The sequence below is a fragment of the Numida meleagris genome, chromosome 2 (assembly GCF_002078875.1).
Source record: "Numida meleagris isolate 19003 breed g44 Domestic line chromosome 2, NumMel1.0, whole genome shotgun sequence".
NCBI classification, from domain to species: domain Eukaryota; kingdom Metazoa; phylum Chordata; class Aves; order Galliformes; family Numididae; genus Numida; species Numida meleagris.
The window spans coordinates 1,679,347-1,707,080 of NC_034410.1; positions in this window are offsets into that span (position 1 = coordinate 1,679,347).

Consider the following 27,734-nt stretch of genomic DNA (forward strand, 5'->3'; position numbering starts at 1 on the left):
TGGAGGGGGGGCGAGTTGGGTTCCGAAACCCTCAGGTTTTCATCAGGGTGGAAAGAAGGAGAAAGCAATCAACGGGGGCATGTTTATAAAGACGTAGCTGCTCCGGCCGGGGTGCGCGCTTCCATTTGCTGCTCCTCTGGGACACATTGTTGGAAGCTCGCGGTGTCCGTCAGCGAGTGTCACCCAGCTGACAGCCGTTCCCCTTCCCCGGGGTCGTTTGAAAGGGGCTGGAGAGGAGCAGTCGGGAGGATGGAAGCGTGCTGGATGGGCTTGGGGGATGTTTTCCCCCCCAGAATAACAACAAGGATCCCATTTTCCGTGATTTTTTTTGGGGGGGGTCGTTGGCGGCTGCGGCGCTGTTGGGTTTTTCGCCTTTTTTTTATTTTTAATTATTCCATACACATTTCTTATTATTCTTATTTTTCAAATTTATTTGCTTGACATGGTTTCATTTTATCTGTGAATCAGAACATTTCTGTGGCTCACACGGAACAAAGAGAGGTACGGTTTTAATGACTCGGTTGGAGGAAGGCTCGCAACCGTGCCTTTGCTCAAATCAAAATGCGTTTTCTTTCTCATTAAGGATTGCATATATATTTTCCCTTAGTAGGGAATATTTATATTTACACACAGAAGGCTTTATATGCATATATATAAAGATGTGTTTGTGTTTAGCGAGATGGAGAGATAGGCTCATTCTAGTGAGATTATACTAGAAATGCAGTTCATTCGGGGATATTTAAATCATTGGGAATTTGGCAGGGGTCGGGCCCTGATTATTTTCTTTAGGCTTGGATGACAAGTGATTGCAAATGGGAGCGCTGGCAAGTGTGCTGAGATCTAATCGCCCCGTGTAGCCGAGCTCCAGCCCATCCGAGCTCGCTGCTTCCAGAGGAGGAACCGATGCTCTCCCAGCAAATCCCCGCGGTGTCGGTGCTGCTGGGAGCACTGGGAGTGATGGGATCTGGGGAGGGAGAAGGGAGTTTCGTCGCACAAGGTAGGGCGAGGAAGAAAGGAGGAGGGTGGTGGTGGCGGCGGCGTGTGTGTGAAAAAAAATCATCTTAAGGACTTTCCCTCTGTATTAGAGAAAATCCCATCCAATTATAGCATTACTGGAAAGAACCAAACGCCGAGACTTTCAAAGGAGGGGATTTCTCTGTCTTTTCAAGTGAAATTGCTCACACTGCAGACGGGAACACACACGCACACACACACACACACACACACACATGGACCCCGAGACACCAGCCCCGGTGCGGGGGTCCCGGCGAGGTGCAAACGGGGAGGAAGGGGCCGACACGCATCCCTCGCAGGGGTCGAGCTAATCTCCCCTCCTTTTGTTCCTGGGGAGAGACTTAAACATCCCCCAGAGCCTCTGCCCCTCCCACCAGGAAGCACCAGGCAACTTCACCTGAAGGGACACATTCAGCCACTCTCCCTTTTCCTCTCAGCCCCGCAGCTGCTGGCGGGGCAGGATGGAGATAATCCACTTTGTCATAGGCACACACACACACACACAGACACTCACACAAGCGGGATCACACTGATTCCTTCAGCAGGCAGCATTGCCACTTGCTCTGACGCCAACTGCTTTCAATCGTGCTGATAAAAAGGCAGTTGGGTGTATGATAGCTGTTCTCCGAGCTGGGAACTACTGTAGATTCATTACCTTTCATCAGCAGTACTGTTGAACTAGTGCCCTTTAAGGGAAAAATTCTGTTAGAGTCAGGAAGAAGGCTGCCACGGGCTGTCTGGGTTACAGGCTTCTTGCATTTGATTGCTGAAATCAGCAGCATTTTCTCCCAAGAGTGGTTTTTAGGGCCTGACGTCAAACCTTGACTGAGCTCTATCGTGCTTGTCCATTGGGTTCCATCCCATTCCCATCTCCTCCAAATATGTGGACCAGCATTCAGACATGTGTTTCAGGATTGGCAGGGTCTGGCTTTCGGTGGGTGGATGGTTGGACTAGGTAATCTCAGAGGTCTCTTCCAACCTTAATGATTCCATGATTCCAGGATTTATGACTGCAGCATTGCCTTGGCTTCTTTCCTCTTGGCACAGCTTAAGGAGAAGTTCTGAGTTGTGGATCTTCAGTAGTGGGCACCAAATCTCAGTCTTGGTGAAGTGACAACCTGCCACGGTGCCCAGCAGAGTGATCACCAGATTTGCTTGATGACTTCCCAGACTGCAGCTGTCCAAATCCTGCTCCCATACCCTTGGCTGCTTCTACGGCCAACGGAGCATAGGAAACCTGAGCAACACAGCTGACTGAAGGCTGCAGTCTGTAGAAAGTGAGGTGCACTGCATTTGGTGCTGTATTTCTCTCTATTTTGGATCTAGTTTCCAGTTGGTGCCTGGTCTACAGATGACTGAAGTTAAATGAGGTAACTACAGTCTATCGCCTCTTCTCTGGGCTCTGAGATTCTCAGCTCTGTAGGGTGAAAGTTGTCCCCATCTACAAGTGGACAGCATACATCTGACAGTGCCTAAAACCTCTGACCCATCTGGCCAGGTTATTCTGTGCCAACGGCAGACTGGGATTTTGGTTGCTCCCAGCTTCCCATCAAAGCATTTCTGTACCAAGTCAATGCCTCACAGAGGATGGTTGAAAGCATGATGTCCAGGGCTGGGAGTGGGAAGGATTAGATATAGGGCCTGATTTTCTGTTTAATGGAAGCAGAGCACCCAAAGAGCTGCTCAAGACCTACTGCAGAGCAGAGCAGATGGACGTTCCTTCCCTATGGCCTTTTATACGCAGGAGCTTCTGTCACCTCACCTTCAGGGAAGGAAAAGGCTGTTTGGGAGGAGGGTTCCTTTCTCATGTTGTGTGTGCTTGCAGCTCTACCTGCTGGTACTGTTAGCATCAATGAGCTGCTTTAGAGGGGCAGAAGGTGGTAAGACCAAGCCTTGAATTGGGAATGGGACTGTGCTCTTGCCTTTGCCACCAGTCCGTGCTGTGTTGCTGTGCCTGAGATGGTCACTCTGCCAGGACAGGAGACCTCTCCCTCTAGGACCTGACTAACAGCAAGGCTCAGGATGAAATGAGAGGCTCCCTGACACCTTTCCCTTCTCCCTTCCTGCACTCCTGCCCCTCATGTCCCTGTCCCCCATCACCTGCATGCCCGTGTCCTGCAGGAGGTAGGACAAAGCCTCTCACCGTGTAGCTCTGGCCCACCTAGTGGTACAGCAGGAGAACAAACCTGAAAGCAGCCCCAATACATGGGCAGTGCTGCAGCATCAGGGCTTTGCTTTCCTTTCTTCATCACTCAAGAGCTCGGAGAGCCCCAGATGCTGAGAGGATTGTCTCTACGGTGGGCTGTCAGAAGGAGGGTAGGGTTCTGGCCTTGGAGGAAGAATGTTGGGTGTTATCTCTTCTCTGGCTTCTTGCATTCAGTTCTCAGAAGGCTCAGTGCTCTGGGACAGTGCCACTGAGTAGCCAGGTCCTTGTCACCTGCACACACAACAGCACAGGGTCGGTGGGATGCCAACACACCTGGCCCTGCCCCAGTGAAGAGAAGTTATAGAGCAGGCAGGGAAAATATCCTCCAGGAGTGGTGATAACAATTTGTCACTTCCTATTAAACCCTCTGAGTTTGTCACCTTCAGCCATCTCCTGCAGAGTCCCTGTGGATGGTGGCAAGAGGAAAGCTTGGTAGGTCCATGTGCTGACAGAGAAGAGGGCTTTATGTGAGGCTCTTCCTCATAAGGAATGTGGTTTGGGGAAAAAACAAATTGATTTGAAGGCAAGCTGACCCTTTGAAGGCAACCTTAACTCAAGGAGGATGTAAGGAACAATCCTCCTTTCTCTGGCACGTTGAGAACTCCAGAAATAATCCCAATTAGGGACTGAAGGATCTGGTCAGTGCAAATTTTCCCTTGAGGACTTGAATTCAGTAAACATATACCTAACCTGAGCTGCGTGTGTGTAATGTGTGTTTACTTATGTCACATTTCTCTAGGCCAGATGCAGATAAAAACCTGTTAATTAGCAGTGGAAGCTGATAATCTCCGAGGGCTCGAACCTACTGTTATATATACAAATAATCATTCATAGGGCAATGCAGGCTTAGATGGTAGTAACTGAACACAATGGAATCCTTCCAAGGGAGTAATAATTGATTACTATCAACCACTTTAATTGACAGTACATTTTTAGGGTCTTGGGGGTGGATGGTCTTGCATCCCATTCAGGTGACATCCATCTCCCCAAGTCTCAGCATCCAAAAGGGGGACTGCAACCTGTGAATAGTACAAATCCAAAGGGAGCCTGTGGCCGTGGCAGTGAAATAGCTCCAGTGGGTATGACCACATGGCTGCTGGGGGTCCTTGTTTCCTGCAGCCACTGCTCATTATACACAGAGACAGCCCAGACAGCTACATGCCCAGTTCTAGAAAGTCAAACTCAAGCAATGTGATTCTCGCCATTAATTGTCAATACTTCAACAAACATCACTGCAAATCATAGAGTTATGGAATCTTTAAGGCTGGAAAAGACCACTAAGATCCCCGAGTCCAACCTCAGCCTACCCCCGCTATGCCCAACTGCCCATGTCCCTCAGTGCCACATTTCCATGGTTCTGGAACGCCTCCAGGGACAGTGACCCCACCACCTCCCTGGGCAGCCTGTGCCACTGCATTACCACTCTTCCAGAGAAGAAATTTTTCCTGATATTCAACCAGAACCTCCCCTGGTGCAATCTGAGGCCATTCCTCTTGTCCTGTTGCTGTTACCTGGGAGCAGAGGTTGACCCCCACCTCGCTACACCCTCCTTTCAGGGAACTGTTGGGAGCAATAAGGTTTCCCCTGAGCCTCCTCTTCTCCAGACTGCACCACCCCAGAATTTCAATAATACAGCTCTCAGAGGGAAGCCATAGGAGCAGAACAGGGCTTTGGGGAAAAGATTCCCACTAAAATCGCCCCCAGGATAAGGACTGGCTTTAAAATTATAATGTCTTTACTTTGCTCCATGCAATTCCTCCCTACAGAAGTGAGTTTGGGGGATACACATTTGAATAAGAAAAAAAAATAAATAAGGATCTCAAGCATTTGTGAAACAGAAAGATCAGTAACAGAAACAGTTACTGACTAAACTGTTGAATCAGTGATGCTGCAGCTTTCTCATTGCATTCTTACAAACCATTCAAGCAACCTCTTTTAGAAGGGCCTGGCTCCTCACTCACTCCTGCTGCAGGTGAAAATAAAAGAAATTCAAATTGCAAAACGGAGTTTTACCCCTCTGTGAATGTGCTCCTAATGCCACTCTTTGAAACGCAGTGATGCTATCGCTCTGGATGAACATTGGGATTTAGCCCTGTGCTTGCAAATCAATATGCATCTTAAACGGGGATTACTCTGTGCTGCTGACAAGTACAGGACTGAAAAACTACCCAGACTGGAGTGACTTCTCCTTGGGCATGGAGTAAGGCTAATTAAGATACATTAAAAGCAGTAAGTGGGAACGTAGGGTGCAATGTGAAAGCCTGGGAGCATCTCCTGTAATGCCCAGCATTGCAGTACTGCCCTGATGGGGAGTTTCCAAACTCCTTTAGAAGTGAAGGGCGTCAAGGTTGTTAGACTGCTTACTGATTTGATGTCGGGTTTATTATCAAGCAGCCCAGTATGAAATACCACGATGGCAAAGTCGTCACGGAAACGATCAGCGGCGTTGCACTGGGTACCGCCAGCCCTGTGCAGGGTGAGAGTGGGGAGCGTGGGGCTGAGTTTTGATGAAATAAGCTGCAAATCTCTCTCGTGCCGACCGAAAATCTCTCTCATTGGCAAAGGGTGGGCAGGGGGGTGCCGGGTGTTTCTGTAACATGAGACACTGGTGCAGCGAGAAAAAGCTTTATTGCCAATCGATGGGAAGGAAAGACTTTCCTGAGCTAGGGGAAGGAAAAAGAACAGGCAGATTTGGCTGTGCAAGTTAAAAAAAAAAAAAGAAAAAGCACAAAAAACCCCACCAAAACCCCACCAAGGTGCTAAAACCTCAGCCAAGCGAGGTGTTGACAAGGGATCGGAGTCGGGAAATAAACTGAAAGGAGCTCTCCCTTGCAGAGCTTGAATGACAAAGAGAGAAAAACAGTGCCTGGAGAGTGTCTCTTACCATTTTCATCACAAAAGCTGATGGTGGGGGGGGGGGGAGGTTTTAATACAGCAACAAGTCTGACTTTCTCTCTCTTTCTCCCTCCTTTCTTTTTTTTCCCTCCCTCTTATAAACAGAGAGGACAAGAGGTCATATCCCCAGGCTTTAAAGAGAGACTTCTTCCCCTTGGAGGGAGGGTGGATGTTCTTTCAGCCTGTTTACAAATTAGTCCAAGTTATGATGTCTTAATGTAGTTGCCGGGTGGCCACCTGTCCAGAGCTTTCTCCTGGTGAATTTACTCATCGTGCAGGAGTGACACCTGCAAATGGTTTCTTGCCCAACTCCAAGGCCACCCGGCAAAATGGGGCAAAGTGTTCGGTCTAGAGGTCGTGGTGAGATGCTTGTGCTCTTTTTGCACTATCCTAAGTGTTAGAGAAGACTGAAGGTGGGTGCATGGCCTGCAAAACATGTGGGATGGTTTCGGTGAGGAACGGCTGTGGTCTTGTGTGGGGTCATGTGCTGAGTGCTGTAAGGATGCAAGGAGCACTCTACGTGAGGTTGCATTCACTCTCAACCTCACGTTTGCAGATCAAGCCTGGGCTCTTCCATTCTTCACACCACTTTAAAAAGTTGTTTCCAAGCCCTGGACGTGAAGCAACATGGCCTATGCAGCAAGTAGCTCAGTGGGAGATGGTCCAATAGCGATGCTTGATGTCCCCTCTGCCTTCCTCCTTCCTACATGGGCTCTCGGGGGGCAAATAAATGTTGACTTTGCATTGCAGCCCGTTTCTCCCAGGGGGAAAGGAGGGGAAATGCAGTAATAAGGCCTTTCTTCCTTACCTGTACACTTATTTTCATACAACTTAATCTCTCTGAAACTTTTATCTTTCTGCCAAATTTGACTGGGATTGGCTGAGGGGTTCAGAAGTTGGAGGGGAGGAAATGAGCGGATAGAGACGTACAACATAATCAGCTAAACCAAGTTTCCCAAGGAAACCAGACTTCAAATGCATTGCAGCCCTTTACAAGTCTTGCAAGAGCGCTCACAAACCCCAGTCATGAGCCAGAACCCCCCAGTGCCAGGCACTGTATGAACATATTCCTTAACACAATCCTTTCCCCAGGCCAGTGCTCAGGAGTTTAAAACAAGAACTTGAAGGCACATAAGGTTGGCAAGCACCAACTTTTCAATATGAATGTAGAGCAACTCCCTTAATGTGGGTTGCATTTGGCTGGATTCAGCAAGAGTGCAGGGCTGGACTCTGCTGCAGTTGATTTTTTTCATGGGAATGGCAAGGAAATCTCAGGGTTTGGAGAACTCTGCCTCCTAACAGCCCTGCTTGGCTTCGATCCTACCCAGAAATCCCATTGGCTCTGCAAAGTAAGAAGGGTATGAAAACTGCAGGGCTTGGCCCCATTGGCAGCTGTGCAAATTTTTTTTTCCTCCAAGAAAAAGGGTTTGTGTTCTTTCTCTGCAACCAAGTCAGGTAGGAAAAGTGCTTATGTCTCCACAGGACACTCATTTGCCATTGCACTGCTGGTGTCTCACCATCGATGAGCTGGTCCAGCATCTGCAAACATGCCTTTATCTGCTAGCACATACTAAAATCTGGAAGCTGCAGTGCACTACATGTCATTTCTCTTCTTAGGAGCTGTGGAGCTCCTGTTGGTTCCTGGTGGCCCTGACTCATTGACTTTGGGCAGCACTTCCCAGGGACCAGTGGACAGGAGGACAGAGGTACCCTATGGCTGTGTCCCCGTAGCAGGTGATATCCATACAATCTTTGAGAGATTTGTGTTGGTTCAGAAGTCTGGCTCTTCTGGAAGTATTTGGCTCATCATTTCCTAACCCTGCAGTTCCCAGCAAAGGGGCTGCTCTGCTCCCAGCCCTGGGATGGGGTGGCAATGCTGCCTTGCATCAGCACCTGCCTGAGGATTGGGACCTTCAGCTGCCATCTAGGAAAGGAGATGGTTCCAGTCCTCTCCTGAGATGCTTCCTCCTTCTCTCCCTCTGCGTACTCCTCAGAGCTAAAGCTGCACAAGTCTGAGCCTGTACGTGCAGCACACACCGAGCAAAGAACCACGGACTCTCCAGACACCAGGAGTCAGCTCTTTCTGTCTCCTTTTCCTCCTCCCAGAACTTGTAAGGTTTTAAGGAATCAAACACATTCGGAGTCACGAGTTTCTTCCTAGTTTCCAGACTTTTAAAACAGATGGGGAAGATGGTTTCTGAAATGTTTGATACACCCTGAAACTTTCTGTGTGTCTGCACAAAATAACGTGGCTCCAGGAGCCAGGGTGATGAGAAGAAGAAAAGTCCCCTCTGAGTACTGAGATATTTGCCAATGTAACTTAGAAATACAGACACCTGAAGAAGCCCTGCGTGAGGTGGAGAAAGTGACAGCTGTATTCGGAATGGATACGCAAGGCTAGTCATAAAGAAAAGCCATTTTTGTAAGCTTTTTTATTTTTGCAGGAAATTCTATTTGCATGCAGCTCCCACTGTTTTTTTTTTTGTTTTTTTTTTTACAGTTCTAACTGAAACTGTTCTGCAGAGATGGAGGCTGGGGGCAACTGGACCAAGTCCCCACTTGGCAGCTGAGCGTGGCCACTGGTGGAAAGGTGGGAAGGGAGCTGCTGTGGGAGAGGACAAACAGCCACGTTGTGCAAATCAATTTTTTGACCAGAATCTGCCTGACACTTTCTGCGCTGTCTTGAAGCATGACAAAGTCTGGAGCTCCCTTGGATACAAGTTTTAGGGTGGTTGACACAACAGTGTTCTCATCTCAGCTAAGTGACTGGAAAATGCCCTGAAGCAAAGGACCCAATGACCTTGTTTAAAACTAGCAAGGGTACTTCCCAGTGTACAGTTACAGCTGAAGAATGGACGTAGGCAGCTTTTAAAGTGGGAGGTAGGTGACAAGAAAAGGTTAATACCTTCCTCCTATACTGGCAGGGAAGAAGAGGAAAGGTCACTTGGATTTGCGTGTCAGAAACGTAGCATTGCCTTGGATGGTTGGATGAAATACTCTCCCATGAGCTCTGCACCATCAAATAAAAACGTGATGGAGCAGGGCCAGCTCTGCTCAGTCCCTGCAGTTAATCAGTGTTGGCATCCTTGAAGAGATCCAACTCCACATCTCCTTCCTGGGACTGTGCACCACAACCAGCAAAGGGTAAAAAAGACCCCTCCAGCATTTTTGAGCTTTCTGCATCATCTTGGATGTAAAGTAGAGGCCTATTGCCTTCTTTAGACTGCAGGGCTACTGCAACACCAAAGATCATGAGATACAGGCTAGACTTCTCAGGGTCCAGGTACCATGGAGAAACCATGCAGCAGCTCAGCACAGAAGAAAAAACTAACAAAATCAGGAAGAAAGTGCTGAACTCTGCTGAAGGAGATGGAAAATGAAGAGATGGGAAGGACAGGGAAGAGGAAAGGTAGAGGCAACTGGGCAGGAGGAAAAGCACCAATTCCTGTTAAAGGAGGTGGAGAAAGGAAGAGCCATCCAAGTCAAGCTTTTTGGTTAGAACATTGCTTATGGATGTGGCAACAAAGTGCTACAAATGTAGTGATGGTTTAGGCTGAGCAGGGCTTGATGGACATCCGGGAAACTGTAGAAGCAGCCTGCAGGCCTGCATCCATGTGCTGCCATTGAAGAGCCTATGCTGATGGTCACCATCCATTGACTATCACCACTCTGAGTAAAACTAGTGTCCTTGGTGGACAAACAGAACAAAACCAGATAACCACAACGATATAAAATAAAATAAAAGGCAACAACAACAACAAAACAGCAGAGAAAGGGAGTCAGAGTATAGCTAGAAAGAAAGTGAAAATAGGGCTTGGGGTACTCACGTCCTAGCCACCTTCATTCAAACTTAAAGAAAGAGTGAGAGAGAGCAGACTTTTCTATATACATAGCTAAAGATTAAACCGAGGAGCTCACTGACACAAGACAGATCAACAATTTAGTAGGATTCAAATAATAATAATAAAAAAACCTCTTTTCCCTGTAGAAACAAAAAAGGAATTTTCTATTCTGATACATCAAATCATTCCAGTTTTGGAGAAGTGTTGTAACAACATCCTTAGCATGGCTCAGTCTCTGTTTCGGGCTTTGCTGAAGCCTCCTTGGAGATTTATAATCTTGCATTGGACCTTTTTTTTTTTCTTGCACCTTCAAGGATTCTTTGTGGTTCCGGAGGTGATGGCACTTCATCACAGACACAGGTTAAATGTAGATGGGCTTGCAAATACATTTCTTTTTCTTCCCCACACACTCACCATGCCAACACATGAGCATTCATGGATCACAAGGGATAGTTGTAGAATGTTAATGGATATTATGCTCCAAATGAAAAATCCCTGTCACAGATGATCTCTCACTGTCCTATGCCTGTCTGGCATGTCAACCTTGCATTCAGTTAGAAAATTCACGAAAACATATTAGCCAATCCCTTTTGTGCTTTGTTTTTAACTACATTATTTTATTCCCTGGGCAGATTTGGACACAAAGATGTGTCACCCTTTTGAGACCCACCTTGTGAAACACATTTTCTCCTTGTTGGTAGAATCATAGAATCATAGAACAATCAAGATTGGAAAAGACCTCCAAGATCACCCAGTCCAACCGTCTACCTACAACCAATAACCCCACTAAACCATGTCCCTCACTACAACATCTAAACATTTCTTGAATGCCTCCAGGGACTGTGACTCCACCACCTCCCTGGGCAGCCCATTCCAGCTCCTGATCACTCTTTTGTAGAAGAAATTGTTCCTAATATCCAACCTGATTGTAGACCCTAAAACCACCACTACAGCCTTACTCTGTGTGATAGTGAAAGGTTATTCAAAACACCGATTTGGAATCTGATGACCTTTTAAAACTTGGACTCTCTGAGGTTTTCTCATCCACTCACAGTGACAGTGACAACTGAGGTCACCGAGGAAAGCCATAGAGATGTAGAGATCTTGTAGAGATGGGAAGAGATGGGGCAGCCATCCGGTGGAGGACTGAGGCCTGAGGGAAGGGACATGCACAGCCTCCACCCATGCTCTGTGTTCAATCAGAAAGACAAAATGTCGTGTTCAGATATGGCTCTGGCTCTTCAAAGATGTCAGAGTGGTGGTTAACCAGAGAGAGAAAGGTTCCTCTGTGTCCCAAGGCCCGGATTCTCCAAGGTTTCCCTGTATCACCCAAGGCCTTTCTACCTCAGGAGATAAAAGTGCTGAGAGTGCAACCATTGGGCCAACCATAATTGATCAGATTAGTTGCCTACTTCATTTAATAGCCGGCTACAAACTGTACCCAATTAAATGCTCTTCTTGGGAATGATCTTGTGGGAGATCACCCACTCACATACAGAAATAATGGGCTGTCTTCTGCCCTGGAATGACAATGCTTTGTTTTTTTTTTTTTTCTGCATTTGCTGTCACACTGCTCATGTTTTTGTAAGGCGTAGGAATGCGTAGTTCATTTTGGTATTGAAATATATTATTGGCTGTTGCCTTCCTTCAGCGCCTTGCCAGCAGTGAGTTCTGCTGATTAACGGTGCAGTGCCAGAAATTCCCTTATGGGCTCCAGAAATGCAACTGCATCTCCCACAGCGTCTGGAACAGCATCCTGCAAACTTTTAGGTGAGGATTCCCAACTATTACACCAGCACGTGACTATAAATGTGGGGTTTACAGAGCAAAAGGAGAGCCACCAGTGAAATGCTCTGCTGCCTCCCTTGCTCTTAGTGTAAGACAATGTTTGGGGGATTCCCAGTGTGGGCCTTGGTCAGCACCAACCATGGTGCTCTGCATAGCTTTGCATGCAATTCCTGCTCTGCAGAAAGCAAGCTAAGAGGTCAGACCTCTACGGAAAGAGTTTGGATCCACGTGTCCCAGGAATGTTCCAGTACGTGGTTGAGCCCCACATCTCCTGTGCCACATAGAATCTGGAAGGGCTCAGTCTCGCTAGGCAGTGATTCCCAGTGGGTTGCCAGTCACCGTCCATCCCTGCAGCTCACCGAAATGTCCTCGCTGAGAACCCTCGCTTCAAGTCACTGCGGTTTGCCTGTTCTCACCTTCAGACTCCCCTCCCCTCGCTGAGTCTGCAAAATGCAAATAGCCACTGCCACCTAGTGCCCATGGGAGAGCTCACAGCTCCGGGAAAACGTTGGCTTTGGGAGCAATAGCGAAGTACAGTGGGAATGGAGACCAATCAGCCTCAGAGCCCCTACGCCCGTGTAGGTACATGCGACGTTAGGTTAGGTTTGCATGTGGAGAAAGTGTCATTGCCCATCGGTTTGCTTTGTCTTGGGCAGGTAGAAAGGGAATATGAGCTTCCATAAAGTGTCCTTCCTAGGGACTGCCAATGGGGGCTTGAATTAGCTCAGGAAAAGCCGGGCTGTGTTTCAACTCTGCAAATTTCTGGTACAACAGAATATACGAGCACATCTGAAGGGACCCCTGGAGATCCTCTGTAGGAAGAAATGTGCATTTTTTTAGGGGAGATTCATCTCGCTGCTTGTAGTTCTCTGCCTCCAGGTAGGAGGATCGTGCGCTGGACTCCAGGGACAGTAGGGATTTGTTCTCTGCCAGTGCTCAGAAATAACTATGGGTAATTATACAGTAGATATGTGGAACCAGCTGGAGATATCTTCTCTACAGAGAGATGTTCTGGTGGATTTGGGCACCTATTGTAGTTCCAGCTCCCGCTGTTGTCCTTTGGGATCAAGCTTTGCCTGGTCAATGCTGGTGGTAGGTAGACAGTTGGACTAGATGATCTTAGAGGTCTTTTCCAACCTCGATGATTCAATGATTCTATGCTTCCATGACCCATAGGTAATTCACATAGCTGCATCCAACACTATCACTCAGTAGACTGTTAAAGTCATTGGATGAACTGAAAACTACATCTTTTTCAGCATAAGGGGAGCCCACTGCTAGGAAGGGCTGTGATTTACAGGGTCTGCTTCCCAGCTATTCATCCTAGCATCTCATGTGTTGAGTTACTTTAGGATGGTCCCAAGCCACTTCTCAAACCCCAGATTTCAGCCTCACTCTCAAAACATCGGATAAATAAAATGGGACTGAAATTACTATTACACCCTGGATCATCCATGGTGAAATCTGAAGGGGGTCTGTGTTATCTCTCTGTGTTGTATCGTCTCTGAGAAGCCAAAAACAGAGCTCATACAGCACACCACAATCACATCATACTGCAATGACGAGGAAAAGGGGTAGATTTCCAGCTCTCCCAGGTAGGGTCACTTTTATTCTATTTTTATATAGAACCTAGCAAACAACAACAACGACAACAAAACTGCAATTTGAAGCATAAGTGTGGTGGCAATACAAACCACGTTGGAACATCTTCTAGAGGCTCTCTCCGTGTCTGAAGTGATCTTGAAAACTGGTGTCACACACGAACGGGTCCCCAGCTGTGCACTGCCTGCCTGCTGGAGCTGGTTGGCTGGAGTTGGTTGGGAAAGGTCCCATCTGCCAGAAGATGGCACTGCATCTCCATGGAGCACCGTATGGGAACAGGTGCACCCCCACCTGCCCCAGCTCACGCTCCTCTGCCTGGGATAAAACCCATCCCCAAGGCGCTCCCAGGGGCCTTGTGGGTTGCTGGCTTGTTGGCAGCGCAAGAGTAGCTTTATCCAGGTTCTGAACATCTCCATCTTCTGCATAACAAATATCTCACGTCCCAGATTCCCATGTCCCCTCCCTGCAGACACCATCCCAAGGTGGACTAAGGGACAAGTGGTGCTGGGGTGAGGGGCTGTGCCAAGCAGACTGGGGAGGAGAGGGGCAGCTTTCCTGGCCTGGCTGATGGTTGACAGCTGTATTGCCACTACAACCCAGCAAAACAACTGCCATGCTCTGTCCCTCCCATTCTTCTGCCCAATCCATCCTCTCTGGGGCTCTCTGCCTCTATGGCTAGGCAGTGGAGTGCTATGGGGATTGGTGACTCTACTGGGATATCTGGGATGGTTTTATCCCCTTAATTCTCACTCCAGCTCCACCAAGGCCATGGCATTCCTTGCTTAGGGATATGCTGAAAAGCTGTCTCTTATTCTGAATTTCCTGCACCATTTCACTGCCCCATCTCAGTGCTCTGTCTTAAGGAGAAAAGCACTGAAATAAGTGGATTACATCCAGCAAAGGCAATTTTTTTGGCTGATTTCTCTTTCTCTCTACACTTGCAGCCACTGGAGATGTACAGTACAGGTGCGTTCATTCCAGCAGATGGTGGGACCATGTTTGGAGAAGTCCACAGACACTACGGGAAAAACAGGAGACTAAGGTCTGTTATCCATCAATAGATGAATATTTCCATGTTATGACGCCGTATTTGATGATCTCTGTGTTGAGATCTCTCATACAGCCAATAGATGGGGCCATTGCCACACCTACTGCCTTCAGTCTAGGAGAGCAAGTTCAACGAGCGCTCACTGAAAGGGGATTCCTGGGATGAAGGTTTGCCTATGGCTGTGGTTATGGAATGCTGTTACGGGGAAAGGTCTATGTCTGGGGCTACCTTCATCCTTTAGCAAAAGACCAGAAGACGTGAAGGAGCAAGTCTCCTATTATTCCACTTCTTTTCCGTAGTAAAAGCCTGTTGGATATCCCAATAAAGCCTGGAGCATTTACCTGAGCACTGGCTCCTCAGAGGAGACCTGAGGCTTTACTAATCTGCCAAAGCAGGGGATCCCAGGGGCGAGCAGCACTCAGCTTTTCCCAGAGAACTTCCACACCCACCAGTGCCGAGGGCAATCCATCCATTGTTTCCCTGAACTCTCCACCTTCAGTGATATAGGGCTGAGAAAACGAAGCTATTAATAATGCAGTGACTCAAGACGCTTTGAGGAGGTCATCAGCCGCTCTTCCTCTATGCACCAGTGAATCACGGGACTCCCCAGATCAGCGTTTAGCAGCAGCAGTGGATCCATCAGAATGGTGGAAAATCCCCACATCTTGGGGGGTGGGGGGGAAATGGAGAAACGCCGATTTGAGAGGAAGACAGGAATTCCTCTTCTGTTCCAGTTTCAGCGGTCATTTTCACTCCCATGTGCACTAAAACCTCAACGTGTAGAAGACAGAAACAAAGACACGCACAGCAGAGTTTTCCTGCTGATTAATTGACCTTAGACATGATGCAGTAATCAAATTGAAGAGAGTGGTGCTCTGGCTTGCTTTGGCCTGCTAGCTTCCATTTGGTCAGTGGATTTCATTCTCTGAACCTTAGAATTATTACTTATTGTTAAAAAGACATCAAAGAATAACCCAATCAGCTCAATTTTAATGCGGGGTGTGCTCGAGTCACCCAGCCATAATTCAACACCACTCGTCCTATATCTTCACAAGGCTATCGCTAGTCACACTTGTCAAAGAGTTTCTGTTTCCAGCCTTGTGCCCATTAACAGCATCACTCTTGTTGTTCAGAAATCCTCGCATCAGAAAGGAAAGTTCAGCCAGACAAGACGGCCCAGGACGTCTCCATTGCCTACAGTGCGATGAGATGGAGTTGCTCAAGAGCTAACACCAGGCTTTCACAGAAAGCCATTCATCAACAGCAGGACTTGAAAACAAGTTTGAATTGCTCATGGGTTTACCTCTCATCAACAACATTTTCAATGTGACATCGCTCAGACCTGCACAGATACATCATTTATGTATAACATGTGCACCTATTATGCATCACACAAATGCCATGAGCCTCTGTAAACATCTGCAGAGCGCAGATTTAGCTGAATGTTCAGATGAAGGATCATCCTTTCTTAGAGGACTGAACTGCATTTGTTCCTCCTGAACACGGAAAGGTGAGATTTCAATGAAACCTTTCCAACAGCTGAAGGTAAAAGTCTTCCTGGCTGCCCAGAATAAGAAGAAACCTATCCTCTCTCAGTCTGGATATTCAAGTCTGGGGTTTCTCAGGGAGAAAACATTCACTGTTTTCACTGTAACAAATACTGTACTAACCTAGCTCTTTTCTTCCGTGTCCTGCATCCTGTCTCAAGGCCAACTGGTTCATCCCAAAATCTCTCCCCAGGCTTTAGGCTTCCATTGTTGGTTTTGGCCAAGGCTGCAAGATCAGATGCTTTCATCATGAAGGCTGCCTTCAGCAGCTAAACCTTCATTCATTATAACAGTATCTGCTGTGGTTGGCATATTTCAGCGCTATCCAGCTCAGCTTGCCAGTCACAGACTTTGCTGCAATTGCATGAGCCCTTCCAAAATTCAGAATGGCTTTGCTTCAAGACAGGACCTGAAGGAAGGGTGGACTAGGCCCACCCTGCACTAAAAGTGCCAACAGACCTTGGCCCACCCGTGCATACTTTTGAGGATTTGAAGCAAGTGGGTAAAACAGATGAGAATTTCTTTCATCTACCCAACAGCAACACACACTTGGAGGCTGTGTGTGCCTTTGGCTTTTTAATATGTTATGGTGAAGGGAATGAAGGGCACACAGACTCCTCTTGGTAGGAAGCCTGACTGCTTCACCTTCTCCCTAAACATGGAGTAGTACAGACCTACTGGGAGACCCATTCCAGCCTCTTCCTGCCTCCATCATAGTGCATGGAAACCCTGCTGTAACCCTGTTTGAGCTGGGCCAAGCTCCACACTAATGGCAGAGCCACAAAGTACATCTCAGGTTGGGAAGGATCTCAGGAAGTGTCTGGTTGAGTGAGGGATGATGACAGATGTTGTTGGAGGGACAGATGTTGTGGGGAGATGGATGGGATGGATGAGATGGGTGGATGGGAAACGCTTGTTCAGTGTGGAGGTGGGACGCAGAAGGAATGTAGGGTTGAAGGAAAGAGAGTCCCTGGGCTGATAAAAAGCTTAACAAGGGGATTAAGAAATGCTTATGCAAGCTGACCATGGTGATCTTTGTGTTTTCCATTGACAATGCTATTTACCCAGCTCCAGCTCACATTAACAATCAACACTGTGCTTAAGAAACACAGAATCTCCCAGCAGATAACCTGAAGGAGTCTCTTAGCATGCTGCTGATGGCCTGTGGTGTTCCGAGCTTTGCTGTGTCTTTCCCATACAAACCACAAGCATGAGGGCATGGTCATGTAGTGGCCAAGTGGTCAGATGGGCGCTGAGAACCATTTGGTCTCACTCTTGATCGATGCTGTAGGTGTGCTCTGTCACTTCTTTGACTGCTGGTGAAATCAGTATCTCCCATGTGCAAGGCATCTGAACGTGACAAAACTGTATTTCTTTTCCCCTCCTGGAGCTTCCAAAAAACTTCTCATTCCTCCGTGCCCCCCTGAACTTGCACGAGGAACTGCCCTGGGAGTGCTGCGCTGCGGCTGCTCGTAAATCAGGGGTGCAATGGCATATTTGAGAGTGGATGCTTCATTGGTTAGTCCCTGAACTATGGCCTAATATGTGTGAACGCTGACAATGATTTACAGGCCAGGAGTGGTTTGCATGCTCACACACACACGGTTGCAGGTGCCAAAATGCCCTTGTGTGCTGACAGCTATGTGCTCCCCGCCATCCCCAGGGGGTCCTGGCACAGGACAGGGAGGTTCTGCCTCTTTGATCTGGTGCCATCCGCTGTGCAAGGTGAGGAGGAAGAGCAGAGCCCCTCACCCCTCTTGTTCCACTTTGAGGTTTAGCAGCAGGGCAGAGGAGGTGAGGGCAGATAGGTGATGGGGAATCTGCTGCAGGAGGAACCTGGGATGAAACCTGCACACCAGAGAGAAGCCACCACATCACATGTGAACGCCCACATTGAGAGATGTTGTGCTTAGTCCTGAATTCGTGTTTGCCCAACAAACTGAGGCCTGAGCAATACTTCTGCCACTACATAGAGCAGACCAGAGCAGGTTCTCTTCGTCTGAAGACAAGCAGAATGGCACAAAGCATATCCAGACACCTGCATGGCATTCCCCCTCCAAACTGGCTGGCTACCCCAAACCGACCAGACCTACATCACTAAATGTGGTTCCTAGGAAAATGATATTTTCCCCAGAAATGGGTTAGAAGATATAAAGTAATTTCAGCAACTACATACTGATTGACCTATACATACATACTCTGATCCTTAGATACACACATGCATTAATTTCAAGCAAAAATGAAAAGCTTGGACAAGTGTTTCGAAGCAAACCACCCAATGTGTGACTTGTGTGCATGGCCCAGTGTTGTGTGACTATTTCTGAACAACACTAAGAGACAGGACAGCAGGTCCAACATCTGCACTGCACACAGCAGAACATTTTCCTGCTAGCTCCTCTTTGGAAACCTGGCATTGATCCACAAAAGCCAGAAGATGGACAGTAAAAGTAAACTGGAGAAATAGTGATCAGAGCTCCCTTAGCATCCCTGGCAGGAATGGAAGGATGCAAATGCAGAACCACAATGAGTCATTTTGTGGCTCTTTCAAGGTCAAAATCTGCTTTGCATGAAGGTATCAGACAGTGGTGTGCAAGCTAATCTGTCACTTGAAAGCCTCTGGGCCCCAGAATGATCCCCCCAGAAAGCTGTGCTCAATCCAGTCAATTCAAGTAATATTTCCTTGCATTCAGGCAATTCTGCTTGGATCCATTGAGTCCAGGATGTGAGCAGAAGAAAAGCAGTCACTGCTTGTCTGCCAAGCTAAAGAAGCTGACTGCTCATGTCCTTCTTGGTGGAAATGCCATGGTGGATGAGCCCCTTTCACTGACATGGGTCCATGCTGCTCTCCCTGGCATGACTCAGAGATGTGAGCACGTGCATGTCCAAAGCACCTCACAGCCCTCACTAATCAGATCTCCATGGATCTGGAGCTCAGTAATGGGAGCTCAGATATCTGCTCAGATAGACTTCAAAGCTTGACTCAGTTGCCTTAGTGTGGATATCTAATGCTATTTGAGGCACCCTGAAGTATTCATGACATCTCTATGAGCCTGGCCTGTAGGACACAGGACCTTTGGAAACCTGCTCTCAGGTAGAGTGGCAGTTGGAGGCTGCTGGAAGATCCCGCAGGACATTTTAGATGGCAGTGAAAGCTTGTGCTTAAGCAACTAAATTGTGCCTCCAGATGTAGACAGCAAAAAAAAAAATGCCCTTCAATGCATAGCCAAACCCAACCTCTACTGCTTCTACAAGATAGAGGTTCATCCAAAAGCATCCCGTGGTCAGCAGAGCTTTAACTGGCAGTGGCAAATGTCAAAAGGACAGCCAAGCTGGTGGATATCTGGAGACTGGGAGCTGGAGGTGGGTCTCCATCTCAGCGTGATTTTCCTGGATGAGAGCTCTGTGACCAGCAGTCTCCTGGCTAGCCATGAATGGGCATCCCTGGGCTCTTGCCAGTCTTGCCTCTGGCCATAGGGAGCTCATGTGGAGCACTTAGGAAGTTTTAATATAAAACCATTTGCTCTGGGAAAGCGGCTGACATTCAGAAGGGGAATCACCGAAAATCAGTGTCCGGGTAGCTTGACCCAAGTTTTTTTTTTTTACAGCAATCACATTGGAAAGAGGAATGACATTGTAAAGAAATGGATGTTTGAACTTTGATGCTTTTCTTTAGCTGAAAAACACTTTGGGTCTGGAAGAAAGAGAAGTGTGGTTGGGGAGAGATGTGGTTATTGGCATTGCACTGCAATGTTCTGTGTTGGGCATTTTTGGGGGAGGGGAAATCAGCCTCTATCTTCTCTGGCATCTCCAGAAATTACAGCTTCTAATTTTTTTTCAGACAGCACAAAGAAGAGAGCAAGTTATGAAAGAGTGAGATGGGGGAGCTGGGGACTGGCTGCAGGAAGCAGCAGGGCAATCTGAAGGCAAGTGTGCTATTAGAAGTGTCTGCTGCATGGCTCAGTTGAATACCTTTTTCCTATACATTGCAGACATCATCAACAGAAAACGAGGGGGAATTTGAATTAGAATTAGATATCAAGAGCTATTAGTTTTTCCTCTTCTCCTTTGAGTAAAATATCCTTTGTTCAGCTGATTTATTCACCATGTTGAGCGGGGCAATTTTAGCTCCCTGGGCACCTGAATGCTTTGCTGGATGTCCTGAGGTCCCTGGCTGGGGAGGCCCAGTCTGGTGTTCTGTAAGTGACCTCTTCCCACTGCAGCCTGGTCAGTGCTGCTGCTGGGTCTGCAGACGGGTCACACTAATGTTTAACTTCAGCCTGTGTTGCTGCATTCAGAGCTCTTTGTTTCCCCAGATCTAGATGAGCTTATTCTTTCCCTTTCTCAGCAGTGGATACACTGACCCCATCTCCTTCCTTGTCTTCCAACAAGTCCATTCCTTCCATTGCCCTTCACAGGTCTGCTTTTGAGAGCTCTCTTCAACTCAGCTGCTGTCTCCTCTCTAGAGGAGCCATGCTGTTGGACTAGATGACCTTTAAAGGTCCCTTCCAACTCAAACGATTCTATAATTCTATACTCCCATGAGTATAGGAAGCCTGAGACATGTCAAGGCTTGCTTTTGCTAGGAAGAAAGTATAGATTCCTGCCTTGGGATGAGTAGAGGGTCCTGAGTTTTTATTAACAGGACAAATCCTGGAGTACAGGGTGTAGGGCTCTGCTTCATGGTCACTGAGTGAAACCAGAGGGCAGGTCAATGTCTCTGTTACTCTTCTATTTATGGGATTGGCTATTTTGGCCAAGGCAGAAGGCTCATCTGGATCAGCAGGGCTGTGGGCTCTGCCCCACAAACTGCTCTCAAAATGGAGATACCCGTAGCACAAGGACAAGTGGAGGAAGCTCTGTCTGAAACCAGGGCAAAAAGATCTATGCCAGCTTAGGCCAGAAATCTGAATCTACTTCCTTGCAGAGAAAATACAGGCTGCCCACCATTTTTAGGATTTAAGCCCATTTTGTCTCCGGAGACAGGGACTAACTTCTACTGCTGATCCTCTAACCTCACGGCCATGACCTCTCGCCATCATCCATCACAGTGTTCATTGTTGACGACAAAAAAAGGTGGTGAGGCTGAGGTGCTGGTGCCTCTCCAGTTGGGAAGTACTGATCAACTTCAAAGCCACCCATCCATGCCCTGGAAGGCTGGAAGTACTTCCCAAGTGACAAGTATCCGCCGGGAGGAACAAACACTCCAAGTGTTTGTAGACCATTCTCCTATTACCTCTTACCACCCCAGATGATGACACAAAGTCAAGGCAGGTGTTCCTAAGTGGACTTGAAGTGTATTGACTGTAGTGAGTCATCAGCATTTCAAGGCTGCTGAGGGGAGCCCTTTGTCTGGCCTATGAGATGTTACTATCCGAGAGGTGACTCTTTCCATCTAGTAGTAAAATGTTTTCCCAGTCTTAGGTTGCCTGGTTGTGTGATTTGCCATATACAAAAGTCACTGCATTCTACCAAGGGAGATGGGAATGTATTAATGGCATTTATAAAGGGCATAACCCCAGCATACCAAAGGTTGGTGATTCCTTCCATGCCCTCTTAGAGACACCTGTCTTGAGATGACACCAATCATGCTCTGGTTGTGACCATCTTGAGAAAGTGGGGCTGGATGCTCAGTTTAGACCAGATATAAAATTAAGCCTTCTCAGATTAGAGTAGCTTAGACTGAAATCACCATTACTCTCAACCAGCTTAAGAGCCTATTTGTCAGTGCCAGAGAAAAAGAGATTTTTAGGTCAAGACCTAATTACGTAGTTCGATTGCCCGAATGCTGTAAATTAGAAAATTAGACTCAGATACTCCTGCCTTGACCTTGGCAACATCTAACTTCTCATCTGGATGACTCCAGTGCTCCTAAGACTCAAAGAATTTGCTGTTTTAAAGATGTCAAAGCAAAAGACACCTTCAAAATGACACCAGCAAATCAAGGATATTTGTGGGTAGAATGTGGCTACCTGGCTCCAACTAGTCCAAATAGTCTTTGCTGGATCTGTGCAGACAGCATAGAGTGCAGGGGTGAGATGTGTGAAATTGGAATCCAGAACTATGGAGCTGTACGATGCCTGAGCAAAAGGAATGAGAGGTCTAGTGAGACTCTGAAATCCCACACGTTGTTGGCCCTCAGCCTGACTCGGTGCTTAAAAGATGCTGGAGTGAGTTCTGCCTGTCAACTTGTAGTCATTTCTGTGATAGCTGACAGTCATCCAATAGTTGTAAAATGGTCTGGGACTGAACCATTCATTTGATGAGGATCGGTGTGTGCATCTGTTCATACACACATTTTTGCATGTGCACACACGTGTGGTTGTCTGTGGACATCGATACGTATTTATGCATGTTACACTGCTCCAGATGTTTCCAACAGTTTGGAGCTTAGCATTCCTCCTCTCTGCTGTTCTCCCAGAACCAAACACTTTCCCTGCTCACAGCTGGGAAGCTTGTCACATGAGCTGTAGGTACGGAGCATTATCTGCACGGGTTTACTCGTTGAACAATGCAAGTAGATGATTAACCATTAAAGCAACAGAAGTTGCTGACCCATTAACCACAGAGGAAGGCTCTCTGATTTGCTGAACAATGGGTCCTATACAGAAAGCACACTGACTTGTCCATCTTGCCAGTGCCGTGCGGATATTGCAATGGAATGGCTCAGTTCGGACTCTCGTGCGCCCAATCGCGCGCCCAAGGCCGCTGCTCCCCACATTTTCACTTGCATTGTATTGACTTTGGAAAGGAATCCTGCCCAAATCCGTGCCCTGTATCAAACCCCAGGAGGCTTAATAGCTGCCATTCATCCTTCACCCTTGCTTTTGCGTGCCATCTGTCTGCATGTTGCTTTGCTGGGGATGCAGAAATGCGATGCCTGAGCTCCGTAGCCATTGTGGCAAACAAATTTACTCAGTGGGAGGCATTGGTGAAGCACCCTTAAGATCTTGCATGGGGCAGAATTAATTGTTCCTTTCTAGGCTATCAGTTCTAATTAATCCCTACCTTGTGTACCTTGCCTTTATATACATTCCCATTCCAACCATCACTCTTTGTTTTTGCTCTGTGGATTATCCAGTACTAATTGCCTATCATTTTCCTTGGTGGATGCTGTTAGAAATTCAGGGGTCTGAATTCTCCGCCTCTCTATTTTCTAAAGAGAAGGAAAATCTGTGAAGTGATGATATGATGGGGGCATGTGGTCCATCAGGATGTCATCAAAGTCATGATACCAAACACCGTGGTATTCTCTTCAGGCTAGTACAGGGATGTGGAATAGGTGGATGTTCTGCAAGCGGAACATTTGTCAAATGAGATGCCCCTCTGCATATCTCAGGGTTCTAGGGAACAGTGAAACAGAAAGTTCCCCAAAGGCAGAACTGGGTATGGGATTCTCAAAGGTATCTGAGAGCTGTGTGAGAGGACTTGGTGTCACAAACTCTCAAATGGCCTAAGTTACTTGCATTAAACAACTCATTTCCATGTATGGATTGTACAGGCTAGATTTACACCAACTAAAATGAGAGCTTAGATGTGTAAAGGAGAAGAATTGCCTCCTAGGCCCCATTGCGTGTTTGGTGTAGATCTCCAATAGCTGTATTGGATGCCTGTTGTAAGGGTCTATCACTGATGGAGACATCTACACTGTAGATACCTACATGAAACTCAGTGAATATCATTTGAAGACTGGATGGAAATGATATTGTCCAAATATATATCAACTGGTGGATTTGGGGCCGGTTCTGGAGAGATCCAGTTGGTATATCAAGGATGAGGATTCTGCCCTATAGAGTGCACTCAGATAACAGCTTATCAGTGTGGATGGACCTTGCTTTTCCGTTCTCTGCTTAGCAACTACAATGGTAATGCCACACTATAGAAATCAGACAGAAGGCAAAGGGCTACAGAGAGGGGAGAGAAGAGAGGGAAACAGAGATGACACTGCTCAACCATTTCAAGCAGTACATGCTATTATTATGCCTGTTTATCATGATAGTGTCCCACCATCAGTGATAGCTGAATGCCTAAATATGAAGGCATCACACAGTTCAGCCCTGAGTCATGGCAACGGCTGTATTTGGAGACCACCCCAGCTGCACCAGCAAGCTCAGAACTGATATTCACATTTTCCCCAGGAGTGAGTTACCTTTTGAGAGCTGGCATTTTTATTCTGTCTGTTACTTTAGATGGAAAGAAGTGGTAAAGGATTTCAGAGATGTGGTGGGCTGGAATAAGGTTTGCAAGAGCCTGAGCAGCAGCTGGCAAATTGCAAAATGATTATTTCATCACCCTGGCTGTGCAGGGAGGTATTAAACATAGAACAAGCAGGCAGAGAGCCGGACTAGCAGCTGACAGGTAGCATAGCATACACGATCCTTTACTCTACTTAGACAGTCCTAACCGTAGGAACATTTAAGTCTTTACAAGCAAGCTGGGTGTCCAAGCTCCCTTTACAGACAATGAAAATACTCAGTGCAGTCAAGGGGGTGGGATTCAAGTGCCCAGGCACGGCCATCTATTGCTGTTCGAGATGCCCTGCATCTGCAGAAGACACAGGTCTCCCTTCACTCCTACATCATTCCTGCCAGACCCACATGGATGCCTGAGGTGCCCACCAGCAGACACAGGACACTTGTCTGGAGATCTCTGAATGGAGGTGGTTGGGTCCCACTGATAGGTTTTGTGCTTCACCCAGCACCCGTCCAGGAATATCATGGCTGACCAGTTCCATGACCGCGATGCTGACTTCTGAGCTTGAGCTCTCTTTCCAAATGCTCCCATTGCTCATGGGAGTGGAGACTCTCTGATGAGAAACTTCTTCCAACTGGGGGCTCGTGAGCCTAAATCTGGCACTCTTCTCATGCCCAACTCCCAGACTCTCTGGCTGAACACCAGACAGACAACTACCTTCAAGACAATGACATTTCAGTTGCAGCAATAAATCATAAGCCTGATTCACTAATCTTTAAAAGAAAACTAAACATAGTCAAATGAAACCCTTTTATTCGCTTGAAATGTCCAAACAGTGAAATAACACGACTGAAATCACCCTTTGTCTAAAAATTAAAGCAAAGACAGTATTTCAGCAGTGCTGGAAAATACCCAACACAGGTTCGGTGGGTTGGCTTGATATTGTGAATAAAAAAAACATTTTTGCTCAGTTTGTTTCTGGCTGTTTTGCAGCTGACAGGTTGCCAGATCTCATGGCTGGATTCCTTCTGCTTCGGCAGTCAATAGGATGGGTTTGCTAGCTGACCTGCATGGTGTGAGTAGATGGCAGTGCTGCTGGACTCGGGAAATGACCCCCTGGTAAATATACCTAGAGATATTCCACTGTTCTAAGCCATCTCAACTCAGGTATGGGTGGAGAGTGGTTTTAGATCATGCTTCTGGCACCTCTCCACAAAACTCAAGCAGTCTCAGCATGGGGTGAAGAGAGGTGGCTCTCCTGAATAGGGATCCTGAACCCAAAAAAGGGGAATGGAAAATGGGGACAGAAGTAAGTCCAGAGGCCACTGCAGGGAAATGTTTCTTTTCTTTTTTTTTTTTTTTTCTTTTTCCAGATATTTTCTTCTACCTTTTCTACAGCGCAAAATATTTCATCAAGAATTTGTGAATACCTTCTGTCCCTCCCAAATCTCCATTTCTGGAAAATTCAGTATCCATTGCCAAAAAAAAAAAAAAAAAACAGAAAAAGAAAAAGAAGGAAAAGAAAAAGAAAAGAAAAAGAAAAAAGAAGAAAAAATAGAAAGAAAGAAAACAGATATTGTCACACTATCCAGATCTACTCTTCATCCACTGTTATTATGTCTTGTTCTTTGTCATTTTAAAAAGTGAAATAGCATCCTGTATCCCTTCACAGTGAAGCCAATGGAGAGAGCTGGATCCAAATGAACTTCTCCAGCCCCATCCACCCACACATGTTCTGTTCTTTCCTTCCTTCCCATGACCACTCACTGACACTCAACACACACCATCCCATCCCAGCCACATCTGGCCCCACGCATAAGGACAGTCCAGGAAAAGCAGATGCTATGGCTTGTCCTTTACCAGCAAGGAAAAAAATAAAATGAGATGGTGACAAGAAACTAGGAACAAATAAAAGGATGATGATGGTGATGATGATGATGAAGATCTGAGAGGACAGCAATGACTACAGCCAGGACAGACAAACAAGGTCCTGTCAGGCTCCAGAAATGCAGCTTCTTCTCCCTTCTCTCTCTCTGTCTCACTTTTCTTTCTCCTTTCTATACTATCTTCCCCTTTCCCTCTTGGGACCCTTGCACAGTTAATATATGTACAAGGTCAAAGACCCTTGACTTGTGCATATCCCTGGTCATTGCCATCCATCCCTACAATACAGAAGTAAGGTGTGTGACCTTAAAGATAGAGGGATAGGTTATCCCAGGGCACCTGTCACCCTAAGGATGAGGTAAATAGAAAGCGTTACAGGAGCAGAGCTAATGAGGTCTCCTATGGATCTGCAGGCGGTTTCCTGAACTCTGTCCTCACAGTAACCTTCACTGAACCATGAGTTCCCCTACAGCCTCTCCCTGTGCAATCACAACCTCAAGTTTCCCAGTTTCCCATCTCCCTTCGCTCCCCTACCACCTCTAGCATCTCCCCAACCGGCTCACCCCCAGGGCCAGGGGCTGCTTCAGAGCTGGCGCTACATACACCACTTCATACACAGTCTGATAGAGGTAGGACAAGGGGGAATGGTTTTAAAGTAAAAGAGGGGAGATTTAGAACTGATAGGATGTTAGGAACACCCTGAAGGGGATCAAGGCCAGACTGAATGGAGCCCTGGGCAGCCTAATCTAGTGGGTGGCAGCCCTGCCCATGGCAGGGATTGGGGCTGGATGGGCTGTAAGGTCCCTTCCAAACCATTCTATGCTTCTATGCTTCTATGATTCCATACACAGTGTTATCAGCAAGCTAAAAAGAGCTGCTGAGCTCAGCCAGGGGCCTCTCCCTTCATGCTGCATGGGTTCAGGTCCCTCTCTTCTATCTGGCTGTTGATTTTCCTAAGGAAGCAAACTATCAGTAAACACCCTCAAGTACTGGCTGGTAGATCCCTGTGTTTTACAGCACAGGCTCAAGCGGAATGTGAAAGGAGTCCCTGCTTGCTTGGCACTATTCCTTCTGACCTAAAGAATACCTCCTGCAGCTCTGCCTAACAAAAACATTCATTCCAAGCATGTCTGACTGACATAAAGACAATAAGGGCCTTATTTTGCATTGGGGCTAATTGCATTGACAGTCACTCTGGCCCAGACTATGAAGTCCCTGATTCTCCATGAAATCACACCAGAAAGGTGCCCATGTTAAGGACTAGTTGTTTGGGTTTACTCAGAGGAACTTACTTTGATGTTGCTAATGCACTTAAAAAGAAAAACCTTTGCAAGGTCGTAGCACAACTCAGGAACAATACACATGAAAACATACTTGGGGTTGTCACCGCTATCAGATCAAGAGTGTCAGCAGCTCCTGTGTCTTTAGACTGGTACAGTTTGCCTTGGGATGCAGGAGTCCCTGCAAAGAATGCACAGGTGTAGACTGGCGGCAAGCAAGAGGTAATGGCCTCAAGTTGCGCCAGGGGAGGTTCAGGCTGGGTGTTAGGAATAGTTTATTCTCTGAAAGAGTGGTGATGCACTGGCACAGGCTGCCCAAGGAGTGGTGGGGTCACCGTCCCTGGAGGAGTTCAGGAACCGTGGAGATGTGGCACTGAGGGACGTGGGCAGTGGGCATGGTGGGGTGGGTTGAGGTTGGACTTGGGGATCTCGGAGGTC